The 22,731-nt window shown below is 41.0% G+C and overlaps 1 long non-coding RNA gene and 1 pseudogene across 2 annotated transcripts in view; one reads left to right on the top strand and one right to left on the bottom strand.

Moving 5' to 3' along the window:
- LOC111765406 (A-kinase anchor protein 12-like) overlaps positions 1–22,727 on the top strand; it is a 32,396-nt pseudogene extending 9,669 nt beyond the window's left edge.
- Positions 1–22,731, bottom strand: part of LOC139439517 (uncharacterized) — a 124,285-nt gene that overhangs the window by 23,340 nt on the left and 78,214 nt on the right. The gene's annotated exons all lie outside the window — the stretch shown is intronic.

Below are 22,731 nucleotides of genomic sequence, written 5' to 3'. Positions count from 1 at the left end.
TTTTACCATTATTTCTTCAAATATTCCTTCTGCCCCTTTTCCCTATTATTCTCCTTCTGGGACACCCATGACATGTGTGTTTGCTTGTCTCTTGCTGATATTTAGTTCCCTGAGACCCTGTTCAATTTTTTCCCATTCTTTTTTTCATCATTCATGTTTGGAGGCTGTATTAGTCAGCCAAAGGGGTGCTGATACAAAATACCATCAAACAGTTGGCTTTTATAAAGGGTACTTATTTGGGGGTAGAAGGTTATAGTTACCAGGCCATTAAGCCTAAGTTACTTCCCTCACCAGAGTCTGTTGCCATGTGTTGGAGCAAGATGGCTGCTGACAGTCAGCCTTCCTCTTCCTCTTAAAGGTCTATGGTTCCAGCTTCTTCCAATATCAGATGCAGGCTGGGATAAGTCTTGGCTCTCTCTTGGGACTTGTTTCTCTCTGTGCTCAGCTGCTCTGCTCCTTCCACAAGACCAGCTATGAACTGTCAGCTGAATGGCTCATCTCTCTTCCCGGGGCCTCTGTTCTCTCCCATGTCTTTTCTCTGTGAGTCCCCATCCACCCGGGGGGAGGGGGGGGGAAGGCAAGGATGACATGTCCTACTGATATGGACCATAAAAAGCCTTAATCATTATTTAATCAAGTAAAAGTGAAACCTCTGCATCCAATATAATCTAATATGCCCAGAATAAAAAAACAGTTCACAAATGTAATCCAATATCTATTTTTTGGAATTCATAAATAATATTAAACTGCTACAGAGGCCATGTCTGCAAGCTCACTGATCCTTTCTTCTGCCTCCTCAAATCTGCTGTTATATGACTCCAGTGTATTTTTAATTTCATTTATTGCACCTTTAATTCCCATAAGATCTACTGTTTTTCTATGTATGCTTTCAAATTCTTTGTGCTCACCCAGTGTCTTCTAAAGTCCTTAATCTCTTTATCCATCTCATTGAATTTATTAAGGAGATTTGTTTGAACATGTATGATTAGTTATCTCAACTCCTTTATGTCATCTGGAGGCTCATCCTATTCCTTTAGCTGGGCCTTATCTTCCTGTTTCTTGGTATGGATGGAAATTTTTTTTGGTGTCTTGGCATCTGGATGTATTTATGCTGGGCACAGCTTCTCTCTTTAATTCAGGGCTTTCTTGCCCTTTCTCCCTTGCTGGTTGTGTAATAGGAGCCAAGGATGTAGTTGGTACTGTAAGCTGTAGAGGTTGAAGCTGCCTTCATTGCCCCAAGAAACTTTGAAGCTTCTCCCACTGTTCTCGTCTGCTACAGATAGGGACAGAGCCACAGCCATGTGTAATAATCCAACTCATGCTGGCCAAGCCTGTCTGTAGTTGCCCAGGTAGACTGATGAAGCCTCATGCCCATCCCTCCCTTGCCTGGCATGGTGATGGAGCTGCAGGTGTAGGAGAAATCTATGCCATGAAGGTTCAAAATGAATGCAGTTGTCCAGGTAGACTGACATAGCACCAGCCCACCCTCCCTGCCAGGGGTGGAGAGGGACCCTCTCAAGTGCCCAACAATCTAATCTGTGTGGGCTAAATACACATGCAGTTGTCCTGAGAGGCTGGGAGAGTACTGTCTTTTATGCCCTTTAGGAGTAGGCCAAGAGTACCTGCCCTTGCCCAGAGAGACTGAGGAAACGCTAGTCCCCTTCTATTCTATTATCAGGTGGAAATGGATCCACAGGCACCCAACAATCCAGTCCATGCAGGCTAAAATTTCCTGCCATTGCCCAAAAAGGCTGAGGAAACACCAGCCCCTCCTAACCTATTGGGGGGTGGGATGGATCCACAAGTACCCAACAGTTCAGTCCATGCAGACCAAAATTACCTGCTGTTGTCCAGAAAGACAGAAAACATAGCTCCCCTCCTATCCTACTTGGGGGCCAGGATGGAGCTACAGGTGTTTGACTATTCAGTCTGTTTGGGCCAAACACACCTGCAGTTACCTAGAGATGCTGGGGAAACACCATCCTCTCTTGTCCCATCAGGGGTGGGGGTAGAGCCACAGTCACCAGTTGAGTTCATGCAGGCCAAAAGCACCTGCAGTTGCCCTGAGGGGCTGAGGAAACACCAGCCACCCCCTCCTATCTTATGTAGGGCAGGTGGAGATGGAATCAAAGGCACTCAATAAACCAGTTTGTGTGGGCCAAATGTACCTGCAGTTGACCAGAGATGCCAAGGAAACACAGCTCCTCTCCTATCCAATTGGTGTGCAGGATGGAGCCCCAGGTGCCCAACTATTTAGTCTGTGCTGGCTGAAAGCTCCTGCAGTTATCTGGAGAGGCTGGCATAGGTCCCCCCAGCTTCTTCCCTGCTAGTGGTGGGGCTGGAGCTTAGGCTAGGGCTGCAATCTGATCTGGGTGGAAAGAAGTTGGTCCCTATCAGCAATGTGATTTTCAATCAGCCCCACTTCCCTTCATGTCCAAGGAGAAGTTAAAATTGCAGCTACTGGCCTCTTTCCAATAGGGACAGTTTCAAACTTTAGCTATTCTTAGGATTATACTTTAGCCAGCCAAATTTACTAATCATAGTTGAAGTCAGTGCCCAACCATCTCTTCCTCCCCTATTTTTGGGAAATGGAGCTTCCAACTCCGGCCACAGAATAGCTCCCAATGTGGCTTGTGCCACTAGTGGAGTTGTGGGCACCTGCCTCCATTGCATGGAGCGCTCTACTTATGCAACTTGGCTGTAGATGTGCAGTCTCCTTCTTCAATTCTTTCACAGAAGTTGCAGGATGCTCTTCTGGTCTACTGGGGCCCCCAAACAGGTGCTTTAGGTAGCTCTGGGTGATTACTAACTACCCTCTAAGATGAGCTGATTTAGGAGCCCTGAGTTGATTTTTGTGTATGGTATAAGATAGGAGTCCACCTTCAATCTTTTTCACATGGATATCCAGTTTTCCCAGCACCATTTGTTGAAGAGAATATTCTTTCACCATTGAGTGAGCCTGGCACCATTATAAAAAAATCAGTTGGCATAAATGTGAAGGTAGATTTCTGAACTCCCTGTTCAATTCCATAGGTATATATGTCTGTCCTTGTGCCAATACCATGCTACTTTGATTACTATGCCTTTGTTATAAGAGCTAGGTGTGAGTCCTCTTACTTGGTTCCTCTTTTTCCAGATTGCTTTGGCTATTTGGGGCCCCTTGTCCTTTCATACAAATTTGATGTTTGGCTTTTCCATTTCCAGAAAGAATACTGTTGGAATTTTGATTGGGATTGCATTGAATCTGTAAATTGCTTTAGGTTGTACTGACACCTTAATATTTGTTCTTCCAATCCATGAACATAGAATGTCTTTCCATTTATTTAGGTCTTTGATTTCTTGCAACAATGTCTCTTAGCTTTGTGTGCAAGTCCTTTACATTCTCGAATGATATTTATTCTTAGATATTTCATTCTTTTAGTAGTTACTGTAAATGGAATTTTTTTCTTGATTTCTTCTTCACACTATTCTTTACTAGTAGATAGAAACTCTATTGATTTTTGCTTGTTGATTTTGTACCCTGCCAATTTTCTGTGTTCATTTATTAATCATTTATTAATTCCAGTAGCTTTTTTGTGGCTTTTTCAGGATTTTCTGTATATAGAATCATGTCATCTGCAAATAGGAAAAGTTTTACTTCTCCCTTTCCAATGTGAATGCCTTTTATTTCTTTCCATTGCCTAATTACTCAAGCTAGAACTTCCAGTATAATGCTGAATAACAGTGGTGACAGTGGGCATCCTTGCATTGTTCCTGAACTTAAAAGGAAAACAGTCAATGAGTATGATATTATCTGTGGGTTTTACATAGATGCCCTTTACCATGTTGAGGAAGTTTCCTTCTATTCCTAGTTTTAAGTATTTTTGTCAAGAGGCACTGCTGGAGTTTGTCAAATGCTGTTTTTGAATCAGTTGAAATGATCATGTGATTTTTCTCCTCTATTCTGTTAATGTGCTGTATCGTATTTATTAATTTTCTTATGTTGAACCACGCTTGCATACCTGGGATGAATTCCACTTGATCATGATATATAATCCTTTTAATGTGCTGTTGGATTCAGTTTGCTACTATTTTGTTGAGGAGTTTGCATCTATATTCATAAGAGATATTGGTCTGGAATCTTTTCTGACTTTATCTGTTCCCTGCTCTTCAACTTTTTGGGAGACTTTGAGCAGTATAGGTGTTAATTCCTCTTGGAATGTTTGGTAAAATTCACAGTGAAACCATTTGGTCCTGGACTTCTGTTTTTGGGGGATGTTTTTGATTACTGATTCAATCTCTTCACTAGTTTTTGGTTTGTTGAGATCTTTTATTTCTTCTTGAGTACATGATGGTAGTTTGTGTGTTTCTAGAAAGTTGCCCATTTCTCTAGGTTTTCCAATTTGTTGGCATATAGTTGTTCATAGTATCCTTGTATAGTCCTTTTTATTTCAATAGGGTTGATAGTAATGTCCCCTTTTCATTTCTCATGTTCACTGCATCCTCTCTCTTTTTCCTTGTTGGTCTACCTAAAGATTTGTTAATTTTATTGATTTTTATTGATTTTTAAAAATTGATTGATGTTCCAGTTTTTTGGTTCTTGCCATTATTTTTTTTTCTTTTTTTAATCCTCCCCTTGCAGCTTTCTGTATGCTCTCCGCTCTCTGTGGCCATTCGCTCTGCATTCTTCTGTGTCTGTATTTATTTGTTTATTTTATTTCCCCTCCCCTCTTGTGGCTTGCTTGCTGTCTGCTCTCTGTGTCCATTCGCTGCAGGCTCGTCTGTGTTCTCACTTGTCTCCCTTCTTTGTTGCATCACCTTGCTGAGTTGACTCTCTGCAGTATCTGCAGGCCAGGTGGCTCTCCGTGGTGTGTGGGCAAGCCTGCCTTCACAAGGAGGCCCCGGAACATGAACCCAAGGCCTCCCATATGGTAGATGGGAGCTCATTTGATTGAACTATAGCCACTTCCCTCTCTCTATTATTTTTAATTCTATTTCATTTATCTCTGCTCTATTGTTTATTTCCTTCCTTCTGCTCACTTTGGGCTTCATTTTCTATTTTTTTCCCTAGATACTCTAGGTTAGAGGCAAGGTATCTGATTTGTGTGTGTGTGTATGTATGGGTGTGTTTAAAGGTAAGCATTTAGAGCTATAAATTTCCCTATTAACACTCCCTTTGCTGCATCCCATAAATTTTGATATGTTGTCTTTTCATTTTCATTCACCTCAAGATATTTCCTAATTTCCCTTGTGATTTCTTCTTTGATTCATTCGTTGTTTAACTATACATTTTTAAATTTCCACATAGTATGAATTTTCCATTTCTCACTGTGTTATTGATTTTCCACTTCATTCCATTGTTGGTCAGAAAGGATAAATTGCATGATTTCAATATTTTTGAATTTATTGAGACTTATTTTGCATAAATAATTTTCAAACAAGAATTTTGTTTCCAGCATGACTTCCTTTCAAAAATGAAGATGAGATTAGACATTCCCACATAACAAAAGCTGAGGGAATTTGACACCACCAGAACTGACCTACAAGCAATGCTAAAGGCAGATCTTTAGGCTGAAATGAAAGGACTCTAGACAGTGGATAGAGCAGCATAAAGAAATAAAGATTTCTGGTAAAGGTAATGATATGGGTAACTATAAATGCCAGTACTATTGCCCTGTATTATGTGTTACATACTTCAACTTCTTGCTTCATATGGGTGCCAAACTTCAAATGCATGAAAAGTATGACATATGGATGGTTTTGGACATAAAACGTACAAAGATATAATTTGTAACAAGTACAAAAAAAGTAGGGGAACAGAGGACTTTGGAACAGGTTATGTGTATGCTATTGAAGAAAGCTGGTATCAAATCAAATATGTTATAGATTTATGAAGTAAAATTTTAACCCCATTGTAATCACAAAGAAAATACATGAAAAATACATTCAGAAAGCAATAAGACTCAATATAGTACAGTATGAAAAGCCAAATAAATATGGAAGTAGGCCTTAATAGAAAAATTGAGGGTCAAAAAATGTATAAAACTTTACAAACACAAAATAGCAAAATGGGAATGGAAATATATATGGACCTAACTAGCATAGCAAATGTTGACAGTTTTGACAGTAGAAATAGATAGTTCCACATTAATAGTAGGGGATTTCAGTATACTTCTTGCCATAATGGACAGAATATCTACACAGAAGACCAATAAGGAAATAGAAAGATTTGCACAATACTCTAAACCAGCTAAACTTTACAACCATTTATAACATTTCACTCAACAGCAACAGGATACACATTCTACTCAAGTGCTCCTGGATTTTACTTTGTTTGGAATTAACTGGGCTTCATGTCTTCCATTAAATTTGAGAAGTTTCTCCCATTATTTCTTTAAATATTCCTTATGTTTCTCTTTTTCTTCTCCTTCTGTGACTCCCATAATGCATATATTGATATGTTTGATAGTGTCCCACAGCTCTCTTAGGCTCGATTGTTTTTTTATTATTTTTTCTTTCTACTTCTCAGATTAATCATATCGGTTGTTTTGTCTTTGAGTTCATTAATTCTTTCTTCTGCCACCTCCAATCTGCTATTGAAACTGTCTATGGTGGCTTCTATTAAAAAAACAAACAGAAAACTACAAATGTTGGAGATGATGTGGAGGAATAGGAAGACTCATCTGCTGCTGGTGGGAATGTAGAATGGTGCAGCCACTGTGGAGGATGGTTTGGCAGTTCCTCAGGAAGCTTAGTATAGAATTGCCATGTGATCTGACAATCCTACTATGAGGCATATACACAGAAGAATTGAAAGCAGAGATGTGAAGAGATATATGCACACCAATGTTCATTACAGAATTATTCACTACTGCCAAAAGCAACCCCAGTGTCCATCGACAGATGAGTGGATAAAGAAAAAGTGGTATACACATATGATGGAATATTACTCAGCTGTAAAAAGGAATGAAGTATTGAAACATACAACAACATGATTGTATCTCAAAGACCTTATGTTGAGTGAAGTATGCCAGTCACTAAAGGACAAATATTGCATGATTTCACTGATATAAACCAAGGATATTGAGCAGATGCACAGAGGTAGAGTCTGGAAGATACTTTATCAGGAGATAGAAAGGCAGTAGAGAGTGGTGAGCTGATGTTCAAACTGGGTAGAATCTATGATAAGGTGGGTGGAGGGGTTTGTCAGTTGATGGGGGAGGTGGTGGTTCAGTGATATGAATGGGGTCAACAATGATGGAGTATGAGTGGGGTCGGGGGTGGGTTGGGCTATCCATAGAGCTGGGAGGAGGAAGGAACAGGTGAACTCTAGGGATGTAGAGAACTGTGCTTGAGAATACAATTATGGGGGTGAGGAGGCAAGATGGTGGCTGAGTGAACTTCCCGGTTACTAGCTCCTGGAGGGAATCGGCTGGGAGGCGTCGGAGACTCTTTGGGACCGGGCTGTTTCGGGATTTTTCCTGGTCCCAAGGTGTTTGGACATCAATTTGGAGGGAAGGTAACAGAGAGGATCCGTCTGTGAAATATACACGGAGATACCAGCTACGTGTGGAGGATTCCCTCCTTGGGTAGGCAGAGCCGAGGCAGCTAGCACCGCGCCGAGCCCCGTCGGGCGGCGGCCAAGGTAGCCTAGCTGGGCCGCGGTGGGCAGCAGGCGGGGGATCCGAGCCACGCCGCGGTGGGCGGCGGGTGGGAGAGCCGAGCCGCGCTGTGCCGCGGCGGGCGGCGGGCGAGGGAGCCGAGCCCAGCCGAGCTGCGGCGGGTGGCGGGCGGCGGGTGGGAGAGCCGAGCCGCGCTGTGCCCCGGCAGGCGGCGGGCAAGGGAGCCGAGCCCAGCCGAGCCTAGCCGCGCCGCGGCGGGCGGCGGGCGGGGAAGCCGAGCCCAGCCGAGCACAGCTGAGCCACGGTGAGGGGGCCGAGCCCAGCCGAGCTCAGTCGAGCCCAGCCGCGCCGCGGAGGGCGGCGAGCGGAAGAGCCGAGTAGCGCTGCGCCGCGGCGGGTGGCGGGCACGGAAGCCGAGCCCAGCCGGGCCCAGCCGAGCCCAGCCGAGCCGCGGCGGGCGAGGGAGCCGAGCCCAGACGAGCTTGGCTGAGCCCAGCTGCGCCGCGCCGGGCGGGAGAGCCGAGCCGCGCTGCGCCGCGGCGGGAGGCGGGCGGGAAAGCCGAGCCCAGCCGAGCCGCGACGGGCGGGGGACCCGAGCCCAGCCGAGCCTAGCCGAGCCCAGCCGAGCCGCGGAGGGTGGGGGACCGGAGCCCAGCCGAGCCCAGCCGAGCCTGGCGGCGGGGTTTCTGTTCTTTGTTTTTTGTTTTTTTTTTGTTTTTTTTTTAATTTAATTTTATTTTATTTTTGTTGTTGTTGTTGTTGTTTTTAATCCTCTCTTTCCTGTCCCCATTATTCTTCTTATACTATTTTATCTTAACAGTACAATAGGTCCTACAGGAAATACCTCACATTTGCTGGGTTTCCTCACCCTCCACTGCCTCATTTCTCTGTGAATAGATTTAACCTATCTACAATATCCCCTTTCCCCTACAACTTGATATCCTCCACCATCTGCTATCTCTCCTATATTCCATCTCCCTTTCTTTGACCCACAAACTGTCTAACTCTTAATTTCTAATACCTTTGTTTAGTTTTCCATCTGGTATTCGTCCCTGAAACTATTACCTTTCTTTTCTCTTTCCCTCTCTCACGAAAACAATAGCCTCTTAGTACGTACCACATTCCTCCCATATTCAGTCGTCTACCTCATTATAGGTACTTTCCTACTACTATAACTCTACACAATTTACATGATCTAACCTCCATCCCCCCAGAACTCATATTGTTGCTTTGTTAACATATATCACCAATACTACTTCACACTTTTTCCTCCCTTACACAATTGCCTTTCCCCAGCACTAATACTTTCCTTTAAAGTGAGCTTAAATAGCAATAAGAAATTGGAATAAGAAGAACAAAGTGACAAAGAGAAGATATAACACTTACACAAAAACAACAGCTAATTAATCTCCAAGACTACACAAAGAAGCTAAGGAACTGATTAAACCCGTCAAGAAAAAATGTTGACAAGACAGCAACAAAAATCTACAAACCAAACCAGTAATCAGGAAAACATGGCTGAATCCAATCAGGAAGGGGGGCAGGACTTCGCACAAGCAATGAAAGATCTCAGAACATTTATCACCGACAAATTTGATGAAGTAATGAAAGAGGTTAACAGCATGAAGACAACACTTGGAGGGGAAATTGCAGACATGCGCAAAAAAATAACAGATATGATGGAAATGAACACCACAATTCAAGAAATCAAAAATACACTTGCAGCAAATATCAGCAGACTAGAAGAGGCAGAGCAGAGAATTAGTGATGTGGAAGACAGTGCATTGGAAATCAAACAGATAGTAGAAGTGGTCAATAAAAAGGTAGAAAAAATCCAGATAGGACTTAGGGACCTGAATGATAACGCAAAACGCTCAAACATACGTATTATAGGCATTCCAGAAGGAGAAGAGAAGGGAAAGGGGTCAGAAGGAGTGTTGCAGGAAATAATGAATGAAAACTTCCCAAATCTACTGAAAGAGACAGATGTACATATCCAAGAAGCACAGCGCACTCCACTGGTCATAAACCCCAACAGGCCCACCCCAAGACATATACTTGTCAAATTATCCAATGCTCAAGACAAAGAAAAAATTCTAAAAGCAGCAAGAGAAAAGAAAACCATCACATACAAGGGAAACGCCATAAGATTAAGTGCTGATTTCTCATCTGAAACGATGGAGGCAAGAAGGCAGTGGTATGATATAGTCAAGGTACTAAAGGAAAAAAATTTCCAACCAAGAATACTCTATCCAGCTAAACTAGCATTCAAAAATGATGGAGAGTTCAAAATATTCACAGATAAACAGAAACTGAAAGAGTATATCAACAAGAAACCTCCCCTTCAAGAAATTCTTAAGGGAGTTCTGCAGGAAGAAAGGAAAAAACAGGACAGTCAGAGATGGAGGAGAGTGTAAAAGCAACAAGAAAGACAAAAATAGAAGGGGAAAATAAAATAATACAAACAAAATATAACAAACACAAATCCAACCAAAATATGGCTACCATAAATAACTCTCTAAATGTAATAACACTGAATGTCAACGGACTAAACTCACCTATCAAAAGATTCAGACTGGGACACTGGATAAGGAAATACGACCCATCTATATGCTGCCTACAAGAGACACATCTTAGACCCAGAGACTCATGGAGGTTGAAAGTGAATGGCTGGAAAACAATCATACAAGCAAACAACAACCAAAAAAAGGCAGGAGTAGCTATATTAATATCAGACAAAATAGACTTTAAATGCGAAACAATTGTGAGAGACAAAGAAGGATACTATATTTTAGTGAAAGGGACAATCTGTCAAGAAGATCAAACAATCATAAATATTTATGCTCCTAACAAGGGCGCCTCTAAATATGTGAGGCAAACGCTGGAAAAACTAAGTGAAAGAATAGATGCATCTACAATTATAGTGGGGGATTTTAATACACCACTATCAACTCTGGACAGAACATCTCAAAAGAGAATCACTAAAGAAACAAAACATTTGAACAGTATATTAGAAGAGCTGGATCTAATAGACATATATAGATCATTACACCCAAACACAGCAGGATATACATTTTTCTCAAGCGCACATGGAACATTCTCCAAGATTGACCATATGCTAGGCCACAAAGAAAGGCTTAATGAATTCAGAAAGATCGAAATCGTACAAAACAATATCTCTGACCACAGTGGAGTGAAGCTGGAAATTTGCAAGGGACAGAGACCCAGACTCCACACGACAATTTGGAAATTAAACAGCACACTCTTAGAAAAACAGTGGGTCAAAGAGGAAATCTCAAAAGAAATCAATGACTACCTTGAAACAAATGATAATGATAACACAACATACCAAAATTTATGGGATGCAGCAAAAGCGGTACTGAGAGGGAAATTTATAGCCATAAATTCATATATCAAAAAAGAAGAAAGAGCAAAAATTGGAGAACTAACTGCACTTTTGACGGAATTAGAAAAACAACAACAAAGTAACCCAACAGGAAGAAGAAGGAAGGAAATAACAAAGATAAGAGCAGAACTAAATGAAATAGAAAATAAGAAAGCACTTGAAAAAATAAACAAGACCAAGAGCTGGTTTTTTGAGAAGATCAACAAAATTGACAAACCTTTAGCAAGACTAACAAAGAAAAAAAGAGAAAAGATGCAAATACACAAAATAAGAAATGAGAAAGGTGATATCACCACTGACCCCACAGAAATAAAGACTATCATAAGAGGATACTTTGAAAAACTATATTCCAACAAAAATGACAATTTAGAGGAAATGGACAAATTCCTAGAAACTCATAAGCAGCCCATACTGACGAAAGAAGAAATTGATGATCTTAACAAACCAATCACAAGCAAAGAGATAGAATCAGTCATTAAAAATCTCCCAACTAAGAAGAGCCCAGGGCCAGACGGCTTCACAGGTGAATTCTACAAAACATTCCGGAAAGAACTAACACCAATCCTATTGAAACTATTCCAAAAAATCGAAACAGAAGGAACACTGCCTAATTCCTTCTATGATGCCAACATTACCCTAGTACCAAAGCCAAACAAAGACACCACAAGAAAGGAAAATTACAGACCAATTTCTCTAATGAACCTAGACGCAAAAATACTTAACAAAATGCTTGCTAATCGTATTCAACAACACATTAAACAAATTATACACCATGACCAAGTGGGATTTATTCCAGGTATGCAAGGATGGTTCAACATAAGAAAATCAATCAATGTAATACACCATATAAACAGATTGAGAGAAAAAAACCACATGATTATATCTATAGATGCAGAAAAGGCATTTGACAAAATACAGCACCCCTTCCTGATAAAAACACTCCAAAAGATCGGAATACAAGGAAACTTTTTGAACATGATAAAGAGTATATATGAAAAACCGAAAGCCAACATTGTTTACAATGGCGAAATCCTGAAATCCTTCCCTCTAAACTCAGGAACAAGACAAGGATGTCCATTGTCTCCGCTCCTATTTAACATTGTCTTGGAAGTACTTGCTCGAGCACTGAGACAAGAACCAGATATAAAAGGCATTCAAATTGGAAGGGAAGAAGTCAAAATTTCATTATTTGCAGATGACATGATCCTATATATAGAAAACCCTGAGAGATCTACAACAAAGCTCCTAGAACTCATAAATGAGTTTAGCAAAGTTGCAGGTTATAAGATCAATGCGCAAAAATCAGTAGCATTTCTGTACACCAATAATGAGCAAGATCAGGAGGAAATCAAGAAACAAATACCATTCACAATAGTAAATAAAAAAATCAAATACTTAGGAATAAATTTAACTAAAGAGGTAAAAAACTTATACATCGAGAACTATACAAGATTGTTCAAGGAAATAAAAGAAGACCTAAATAAATGGAAGAATATTCCCTGTTCATGGATAGGAAGACTGAATATTATTAAGATGTCTATCCTACCAAAACTGATCTACACATTCAATGCAATCCCAATAAAAATCAACACAGCCTTCTTTAAGGAACTAGAAAAACTAACTATGAAATTTATTTGGAATAGAAAGAGGCCCCGAATAGCCAAAGACATATTGAAAAAGAAAAACTAAATAGGAGGAATCACACTTCCTGACTTCAAAAGGTACTACAAAGCTACAGTAGTGAAAACAGCATGGTACTGGCATAAGGAGAGACACACAGACCAATGGAATCGAATTGAAAGTTCAGATATAGAACCTCATGTATATAGCCATATAATATTCGATAAAGCCACCAAACCCTCTCAACTGGGAGAGAATGGCCTATTCAACAAATGGTGCCTGGAGAACTGGATAGCCATATGTAGAAGAATGAAAGAGGATTACCATCTCACACCTTATACAAAGATCAACTCAAGATGGATCAAAGACCTAAATATAAGAGCCAAGACCATAAAGACCTTAGAAAGCAGTGTAGGGAAACATCTACAGGACCTTGTAATAGGAAATGGCTTCATTAATATCACACCAAAAGCACGAGCAGCAAAAGAACAAATAGATAAATGGGACTACCTCAGAATTAAAGCCTTCTGCACCTCAAAGGAGTTTGTCAAGAAAGTAAAAAGGGAACCCACACAATGGGATAAAATATTTGGCAACCATATATCTGATAAGAGACTTATAACTTGCATATATAAAGAACTCATATATCTTGAAAACAAAAAGATAAACAACCCATTTAAAAAATGGGAAAAAGACTTAAACAGACACTTCTCCAAAGAAGAAATACAAATGGCTAAAAAGCACATGAAAAAATGCTCCAAATCTCTAGCTATCAGGGAAATGCAAATCAAAACTACAATGAGATACCATCTTACTCCCATAAGATTGGCAGCCATGAAAAAAACAGTAGAATACAAATGCTGGAGAGGATGTGAAGAAAGGGGAACACTCATCCATTGCTGGTGGGAATGCAGAAGGATCCAACCATTCTGGAGGACAGTTTGGCAGTTTCTCAAAAAATTATCCATAGATTTGCCATATGACCCAGCAATACCACTGCTGGGTATATACCCATCAGATCTGAAAACAAGGACACAAACCGATATATGTACACCAATGTTCATAGCAGCATTGTTCACCATCGCCAAAAGTTGCAATCAATCCAGAAGTCCATCAACAGATAAGTGGATCAATAAAATGTGGTATATACACACAATGGAATACTACTCAGCTGTAAGAACCAATACACTACAATCGCACGTGATAACATGGATGAACCTTGAGAATCTTATGTTGAGTGAAGCAACCCAGGCATTGAAGGACAAATACTATATGACCTCAATGATATGAAATAAGTTAACTGCCTCAGAGAGCTAGAGTCTGGAAAAGTGGCTTACAGGAAATCGGGGGGTGGAGGAAGGATGTGAGTTAATGTCTGCAGGGGTGGAATCTGTGATGAGCTGGCGGTAAGCATGAGCACAAAGAAGGGACAAAATGGGGGCAAGGGGTTACCTTCGGGTGGGGTTTTCTGGGTTTGAGGGGGGCTGGGGATGGGAAGAGGGGTAATATTGTCCAAGAAATAGGTGGGAGGGAGGGGCAACATACGAATATGGGAGAGTGTCAGAAGTTCGTTGAGAACTAAATGTTGAGTAAAACGTATCAAAGTATAAGTAGGAGGGTTACCTGGTTAGGACGCTCAGGGGGTATGGTCTGATGCGTGACGGACTCCGGAGGGAATAGCTGAAGGCTCATTTTGCCAAGGTGGGTTCTACCATTGGGTGGGGTGGACCCATATCCTGGGGAAGACTAATGCCGTCGAATAGAGAGAACTGTATCTCTCGTGAGAAAGGACGGCTCCCAGGGTATTAGATTGGCAGGCGTTGTGGGCCCTAAGGGGAGGGGAAAATGGATGTGCAATGGATGGAACAAAGGTAAATAAGGGGGAAAAAGAGGAGTTATGTGAGAGTACACGAGGATGAATATAAAACAGCTAATATTACACCAAAAACATATAGGGGACGACAGACTAATAATGAAAACCATAAGACAAAACATAGGATAACTAAAAAATTTAGAAAACTGTACAGCCTAAAATATGGACCACATAGTAAGCACAAATGTCACCTTGTTTGAAAACTATAGTGTTGGAATCTGTACATCAGTTTCAGGAAATATGATATGAATAAGTTAAAAGATTATTGCTGTGCAAGGGAAAAGGTTTTATGGTGGATCTGGGGAAATACTGTATATTGTATATATGAATTTCGGTGATCTAAGACTCTTCTGAAGCTGACATTATGTTGGGATTCACTTTACGGGAAGTTTTGGATCACAGAGTGGTTCAACAATGGCAGCGGAGGAATACTGATATGGGATGTTATTGACAAGATATATATGGTTGACAGGGAGTTATACAGGGCATATGCCCAGGGTATATGGTAATGTCTATATATACTCATAGTGGAAACAATTAAAAACAACAGCTGGGGGGGTACTGGGCTCCTGGCCGGGGGGTCACTGTTGTGGGCCCTGGGAGAGCAGCGGCAATCCTCCAGGTGCAACAGCAAGAACCAGGAAGGAAGGAGGGCCCAACAGTGGGCTCTTGATACTAATGGCTACACTTTTGAGCCTATACACCTGCAATAAGAAGAAGGCCTAGAGTAGCATTGTGCCTGAGGGTTTCCTCCTGACAGCCTTCATGTTACTCAAATGTGGCCACTCTCACAGCCAAACTCAGCGTGTAGATGCGATGCATTCCCCCCAGCGTGGGACATGACACCCGGGGATGAGCCTCCCTGGCACCGAGGGATCACTACCACATACCAGCTGAAGAAGCAACTATAAAATGACCTTGAATTAAAGATTCAATGCGGAACAGCAGAATATACCTGTCTACATATAATAACATGACTTCGGGAAGCTGTTTGACCTAATGTAAGGGGGAAATGGAAAGGAGAAATGAGATTATAAGGCTGTGAGTCTCTAAAAAAGAGTCTGGAGGTTGTCAGAAGGAATACCCCTATGTACAACTGAACAGAGTCTAAAAGACAGATAAGGTAGATACAACCCCAGGTATTGGTTCTTTTGAGGGATAAAGAGACCCACGGGTTCTATGGTCATGGCAGAAGGGGTTCACTGCCATGACAGATAGCCCTTCTTTGGACCTGGTGTTTCTGCGTGATGGAATTGGACTCAGAGGGGATCTCTTTTCACAAGACTTGCATGCTACTTTATTGGAATTGTAGTTGGTGCTGGGTTTAAGATATATGTAGGGGATTTGAATCTCTGGACTGATAATATGACACCCAGGCCCAGAGCCTCAACAGACTTCAGCTCCTACACTTTGATTTATTGGACTTACTCCACTCAGCTAACATGGAGTTGAAGAAGGTCAACCACCACAACATGGAGCCTAGAGTGTCTACAACTGGAAGCGGGAGGAGTGCATCCAGTACCCATATGGAATCTAAGCCCTCACTTGACATAGATGTGCAATGGACACAACCAATCCAATGTCCACAGAGAAAATGTGGAATGGGTGTGGGAACGGTAGCCATGGTGGCTGCTGGGTGTGGGGAACGGGAGGAAGAGATGAGATGTGGAGACGTTTTCGGGACATGGAGTTGCCCTGGATAGTGCTTCACGGACAATTACGGGACATTATAGATCCCCCCAGGGCCCACTGGATGGAACGTGAGAGAGTCTGGGCTATGATGTGGACCATTGACTATGGGGTGCAGTGATGCTCAGAGATGAACTTACCAGGTGCAATGGATGTGTCATGATGATGGGAGAGAGTGTTGCTGTGGGGGGAGTGGGGGGCGGGGGCGGTGGGGTTGAATGGGACCTCATATTTTTCATAATGTAATTTTAAAAAATAAATAAATAATTAAAAAAAAAAACTAAAAAAAAAAAAAAAAAGAAAACTCTTGACCTTACACATAGGTCTTCTCAGCATGTGTGGGCTGAAGTCCCCTTATCTTTTATTTTAGCCTGTCCCTTGATTTGATTTCTTCCTTAAAAGCATGCTAACCCCACTGGGTGGACTGTGGGAGAGTGAGGGCTATGATGTGGACCATTGACCATGAGGTGCAGCAGTGGTCAGAGATGTATTCACCAAATGCAATGAATGTCTCATGATGATGGAGGAGATTGTTGTTATGGGGGGAGGTGTGGGATGAGGGGGTGGGGGGAATATGGGGACCTCATTTTTTTTAATGTATTATTAAAAAATTAAAGACAAAAAAATAAAAATTTTTTAAAAATTTTAAAAAGTAAAAAAATAAAAAAGAAGAAACATTCAACTAAAAAAAAAAAAAATAGCATGCCAACCCTCCTCCTTCCATCTCCCCTCCCACTTGTCAACCTTCAAAGAACACAGATTCACTGTTGGCCATCATGTAAAAGACCTCTTTAGTCCTGATTATCTTTTTGCTCTAGCTATCAGGGAGCTCAAGGTCAAATTTGGGCTCTGTTGGGGGCAACTTCCCAGGAGTTTATGGCAAACACTTTGTGTTCCAACCTTCCTCTTGGCTTCACCTTCTTTTCTCACACTAGTTTTCCTTTTCCATCATTTCATTTAAAAATTCCTTATCGGCTTTCCTATAAATCTACTCAAACACTTTTGTTTGGAATTGGGTGAGGAGGAAATAAAAAACCTAAAGAGCAAAGCTGTATCTATTTTGTTTCCAGGCAAATATGTATTGAATAAGATGAAGTATGCTTATTGTCGAAAGAATAAAAAATACAATAAAAATCAAGGAAGAAAGAATAAAAAAAAAAAGAGAGAATACAATTATGGGAGTGTTCTTTTGGTAACTATGGCAGGAGAGGATCACTGGTATGGGGGGTGGGTTGTGTGCAGAAAGGTGCACCTGGGGCATGCTCTATGGAATATGAATGTGTTCATGTGGTCATAGGGTTTTATCTCAGTGGGTGGAGACCCACAGAATAACCAACAAAATATTAAACTCATCCCTGGGAGTCCTGCTACATTCTCTAATAGAGAGGCAAGATTCTCTAAAGTACATAGGCATTACAGAAAACAGATCTATATGCCAAGCCCTCAATATATTAATGCCTATACTTTTGACGTTGTTCTAGTAAATTGAAACTTAGCCTAATAATAACTATTTCCTAAGAGTTAACCTCCTGAAAACCTCCTTGTTACTCAAATGCGGCTTCTCTCTAAGCCAAACTCAGCAAATAAACTCACTGTCTTTTTTCCCCCAGCATGGGCCATGACTCCCAGGAATGAGTCTCCCTGGAACTGAGGGATTATTACTAAGTGGCAACCAGCAATGCATTTGGAAAAAGATCTTGACCAAAAGGGGGAAAATAAAATACAAAAGAGTTTTTACAGCTAAGAGATTTTAAAGTGAGTTGGGAGGTCAATCCAGAGATTACCCTTATGCACGTATCAGGCAGATCACACTAACTTCCAAAGTAAACAAAGCCTCAAATAGGGGTGCTCCAGAGGGCTCTAGAACCATCCAGACACTACTGGCAAGGCACACAACTCCTTGAAATCAGCTCTGTCGGTGTAAACTCATACGTATCTCAGGCATATCTTAACCGCCACAGTAAACAAAGCCTCAAATGGGTGCTCCTGAGGGCTCTAGAGACATCTGGATACTATAAGCAAGACAACCCCAGGAAATCAGCACCCTGTTAGTGCACCTTACCTTGGAATATATGACAACATATTTCCCCAGAGTAACAGAGTTGGCCCATTTATAATTTCCCCAGGCATAATTCTTCTGCCTCTTTTATCTAGATCCATAATTAGCAGTTAAATATATGTCCCAGAGACTTAAATCTTTATCTAGTCATATGCTGGTTGAGCCCTGAGTATCAGCAGAATTGCAGCCAACACTTACTCTCTAGTTCATCAGACTTGCCCAAGACAACTAACAAAATGTGATGATGGACAATGCATCCCATAAAACAAATAGTATCTACAACTACAACCAAAACAGTTCCTTCCATCTTCCCCATAAAATCTAAGCCCCCTCCCAATCTGAAGCAGAGTGGGCATCACCATCCCCAAATCCTCAAGATTGAGGAATGAGCAAACATAAAGGGAAAATGCAAACATGGACCAACATAGTCTTACCATTATTGTAGTAACAGAAGAACTTGTAACATTGATATAAAGATAGTGGTTACCAGAGGTTCTGAGGGGAGGAGGAGGGAAGAATAGGTGGAACATAGGGCAGTTTTATAATATAGGAATTGTTCTGCATGATATTGCAATAACTGATACAGACCATTATACATTTTGTCAAAACCTATAAAATTATGTGGTGCAAAGTGTAAGCCATAATGTAAATTACAGATCATAGTTTGCATCAATGCTTCAATATACGTTCATCAATTGTAACAAATGTATCGTACTAAGGTGTTATTAATAGGGGAAAAAGTGAGAAAGGAAGGGGTGGGGTGTAGGAGAATCCCCTATCTTTTTGGTGTAATGTTTCTATATTCTAAAACTTCTTTACAAATAAAGTTTAAAAAAGTAGCATACCAAGAAAATGAACTAACAGGAGCTCATCTGCTTCCCATGTATGAGGTTGTGGGTTCAATCCCTGCTACCTCTTAAAAAAATAAAAATAAAAATATAAAAGAAAGTGAAACAACACAATCTATAGAAAAAACTGAAGAAACAGTTCAAAGTGAACAAAGCAACAGAGACATCTCTCTTAAAACTGAGTGTGAGATGTATTCACCAAATGCAATAAATGTCTCATAATGATGGAAGAGATTGTTGTTATGGAGGGAGAAGTGGGATGAGGGGGTGGGGGGTATATGGGGACCTCATATTTTTTAAATGTGATATTAAAAAAATAAATAAAGACCAAAAAAAAAAAAAAAAAACCCCTGATTCTGGGCAAGCAGCAGAAGGCAAGGATGAAGGAAAAGTATGAGAGAAAGAACCTAGCAAATCCTTAGAATCTCCAACCAGCCCAGTGACCAGTGAAACTCCACTTTCAAAAAATTCTTCTTTCAAGGTTGTGCTGGCTGGTGAAAAAAGACCAGTTTCAGGAAGCCAAAGGAGGATGAACTGGAAGCTTCCAAGAGGAAAATAGGAATAAGAACCATAAAAAGTAGAATGTCTTGGGGGAGAATGTGAACGACAGGGTAAACTATTATGCATGTGGTGCAGCAGTGCTCCAAAATGTGTTCACCAAGCGCGATGAGTGTGCCACAATGATGGGGGAGGTTGTTGGTGTCAGAGGAGTGGGGTGAGGAGTATACAGGAACCTCTTATGTTTTTTAATGTAACTTTTTTTGTGATGTATATATCTTCAAAAAAAAAAACCATTTACAAAAATGATGGGGTGGGGGTGGGGATTGGTTTATATAGGAACCTTTTATGTCTCTTATGTTTTTAAATTTTTTTAAATGTAGTGTTCTTTGTGATCTATTAACTTTAATTTTAAAAGTGTAAAAAAAAAAGAGAATGGAAATATAGAGGATACCTCTGAGACCTAATGGTTTCTGAACTGCCACAACCACAGGAGGCTACTGAAAGTGTCCATGATGCCACATTATCTGATGAATATGAAAAAGTAGAGCTGCCCTCTGAAGACCAAGTGAAAAACTTGCAGGGATTTTCTAAAGAAAAACTCTCCTTTTTTTTTTTTTTTTTTTTTAACGGAAAAACCATTTTTATTTCCTTTGTTGGAGTTGGACAAAATAAAAGAGTTACTTTCACTCCCCTTAGTTGCTATTTGCCAATAATACTTGGAACATATTTTGACAAAGGGTTTTCTAAAGCAGGGGTCAGCAAACTATAGCCTTTTTTTGTAAATCATGTTTTATGGGGACACAGTTGTGTTCATTTAGTGAATATTGTATTATTAATGTGGTATGGTATCGTTAAGTAACTTCTTTTGCCCTACAGCAGAGTCCTGGTTTCGACCTTTTGTGGAGCCCAGAGAATTCTGTTCTTAAGATAACCCATTCCTGTTCGTGCGAACCTATTGTATGTGGGAACTTTTGGTTAGATTAAGTCAAGGGACCTTTTGATTTGATCACTTCTAATTACACTGCTTCACCCTAGATTAGATTGCAGGACCCAGTGTGGGCCCTAATCCTTTTATTGGAGACACATAACCTGAAGATGGAAAGTAGAGACACACAGAAAGAGAACTGCAAGCCCCTACCCTGCCGAAAAACTCTCCTTTAGCCACAGAAATGTTTGAAGAGAAGGTGGAAATTCTTGCAAAAATCCATGTTAGTACTGTGGAGAAGCAACAGAGGAGCTAAAAGCTGAGGTTGAAGAAATGGTGGAGTCCTTGCTAACTGAGGCATCTTTTGAAACAAATGCTGAACTGCTGCAGGAAGCTGAACCTGTTCAGGGCCTGGTAAAGACCAAAGAATTATGTGCTCCTGAAGATGACCATACCCAGTTCAAAGAACTAAATCCTAATGAAAAAGTGTTGTTGAAACAAACTGAGGGCATTGTAAGTGAGGCCAAAATGCTGTCATCACAGGAAAGGATTAAGGTATAAGAAAGCAATTTAAAGAAATATTTACTAGCACTGGCTTGAGAAAGCTCTTGGGAAAGAAACAGAAAGGCAAAAGAGGAGCAGGAAAGGAAAAGTCAGGGAAAGAGAATCACATTCCAGCAGATTCTCCAGATAGTACAGATGAACACAAGGGTGAGAACTCTGCTTTGTTCCCTGAAGAACCTGAGGAAATTACCTGTATAGAGAAAGGCATTTCAGGTGTAACACAGGGTGGGATGTTGAGGAAGGAACTACTACTGATGGAGAGAAAAAAAGAGAAGGTCTTACTCCCTGAGCATCTTTCATAAAGATGGTGACACCCAAGAAACATATCAGAAGGTCTTTGGAAAGTGATAAAGAAGATGAACTGGATAAGGCAAAGAGTGCAATGTTGACTTCCACCAAGAGTGTCACCTTCAGAATGAAAGAAGAAATAAAAGGCACTGGAGAGGAGCAAAAGCCAGAAGAACCAAAGCACACGATTGATATTTCAGTATCTTTGGAAGCTTTATTTTGTGTGGGATCATCCAAGATGAGAGCAATAAAAGCATCATCTTCTGATGATGAAGGGGGGACAAACCCAATGGGCAAAGAGAGCCACAAAACCGATGAAGCAGGAAAAGGTCAAGAAATGGGAACTGACAATAGTGCCTAAGAACCTGATCATGGGCACGGAAGTTCCTCCCTGAGCAAGCGGGAAACCCCTCTAAAGGGGAGGGCGTTTCCACCTGGGAGTTATTTAAAAGATTAGTCACTGTCAGAAAAAAATCAAGACAGAAACTGGAAGAGAAAAAAATGGCTCTGTGATACCCAAGTCTGGCATAGAATATTCAGCTTCAGATATTGAATCTGGGAAAGAAGAATCTTGGGTTTCAGTTAAGAAATTTATTCTTGGACAAGGAAGGAGAGGGCAGATGGAAAATATTAACAAGCCCTTATGGAGAACATGGGCCCATCAGAAGCAAACGGAAATGTATCCAATGTCCCAGCTATACGACTTCTGTTTGGGAGAAAATTGAAGGGCAGGAAGCCCAAAAAGATGAGGAGAAACCTAAGCAAAAGGAAACTATGTGTCCAAGGAGCCCAGTAAGAGTCCGATTCATAGTTACTGTGACTCTCTTTTTGATGGGCCAAGGGCAGTCAACAGCATGGAAGAAAGGTCTCCTTCTTGGATATCTGCTTCAGTGATGGAACCCTCTTGAACAAGCTGAAGATGAAGTCCAGCCATCAACTGGGAAAGTACTTGAAAGAGAGGTCATTGCAGAAAAACCTCTGTTCTTGCACACACTTTGCCAGAGAGCAAAGACACCAGTGATGACACAGTTGTTAATGAGGTAGAACTAACTTCTGAACCTGTAATGGCCTCAGACATGGCAGAGCCAGTTTGTGCTGAGGAAGTGGCAGAAGCATCTGGTGCTGAAGAGACCACAGAAATAGTTTCAGCAGTTTCCCAGTTGACTGACTCTCCAGACAGCACTGAGGAAGCAACACAATTCAGGAAGTTGAAGGTAACATCTGGACCTGGAGGACCTAGGGCAGTAGACTCAGGAGGTCCATCAAGCTGTTGCAGACAAAGTTAAAGATGAGTCACAGTGGCCTGACATCAGTGGGACAGAAGACACCATTTTTACACAGTCCAAAAAGTAGAATA

Source organism: Dasypus novemcinctus, chromosome 8, assembly GCF_030445035.2.
Source record: "Dasypus novemcinctus isolate mDasNov1 chromosome 8, mDasNov1.1.hap2, whole genome shotgun sequence".
NCBI lineage: Eukaryota > Metazoa > Chordata > Mammalia > Cingulata > Dasypodidae > Dasypus > Dasypus novemcinctus.
Note: the sequence above shows the minus strand (reverse complement) of the source record. Positions and strands in the feature narration are given on the sequence as shown.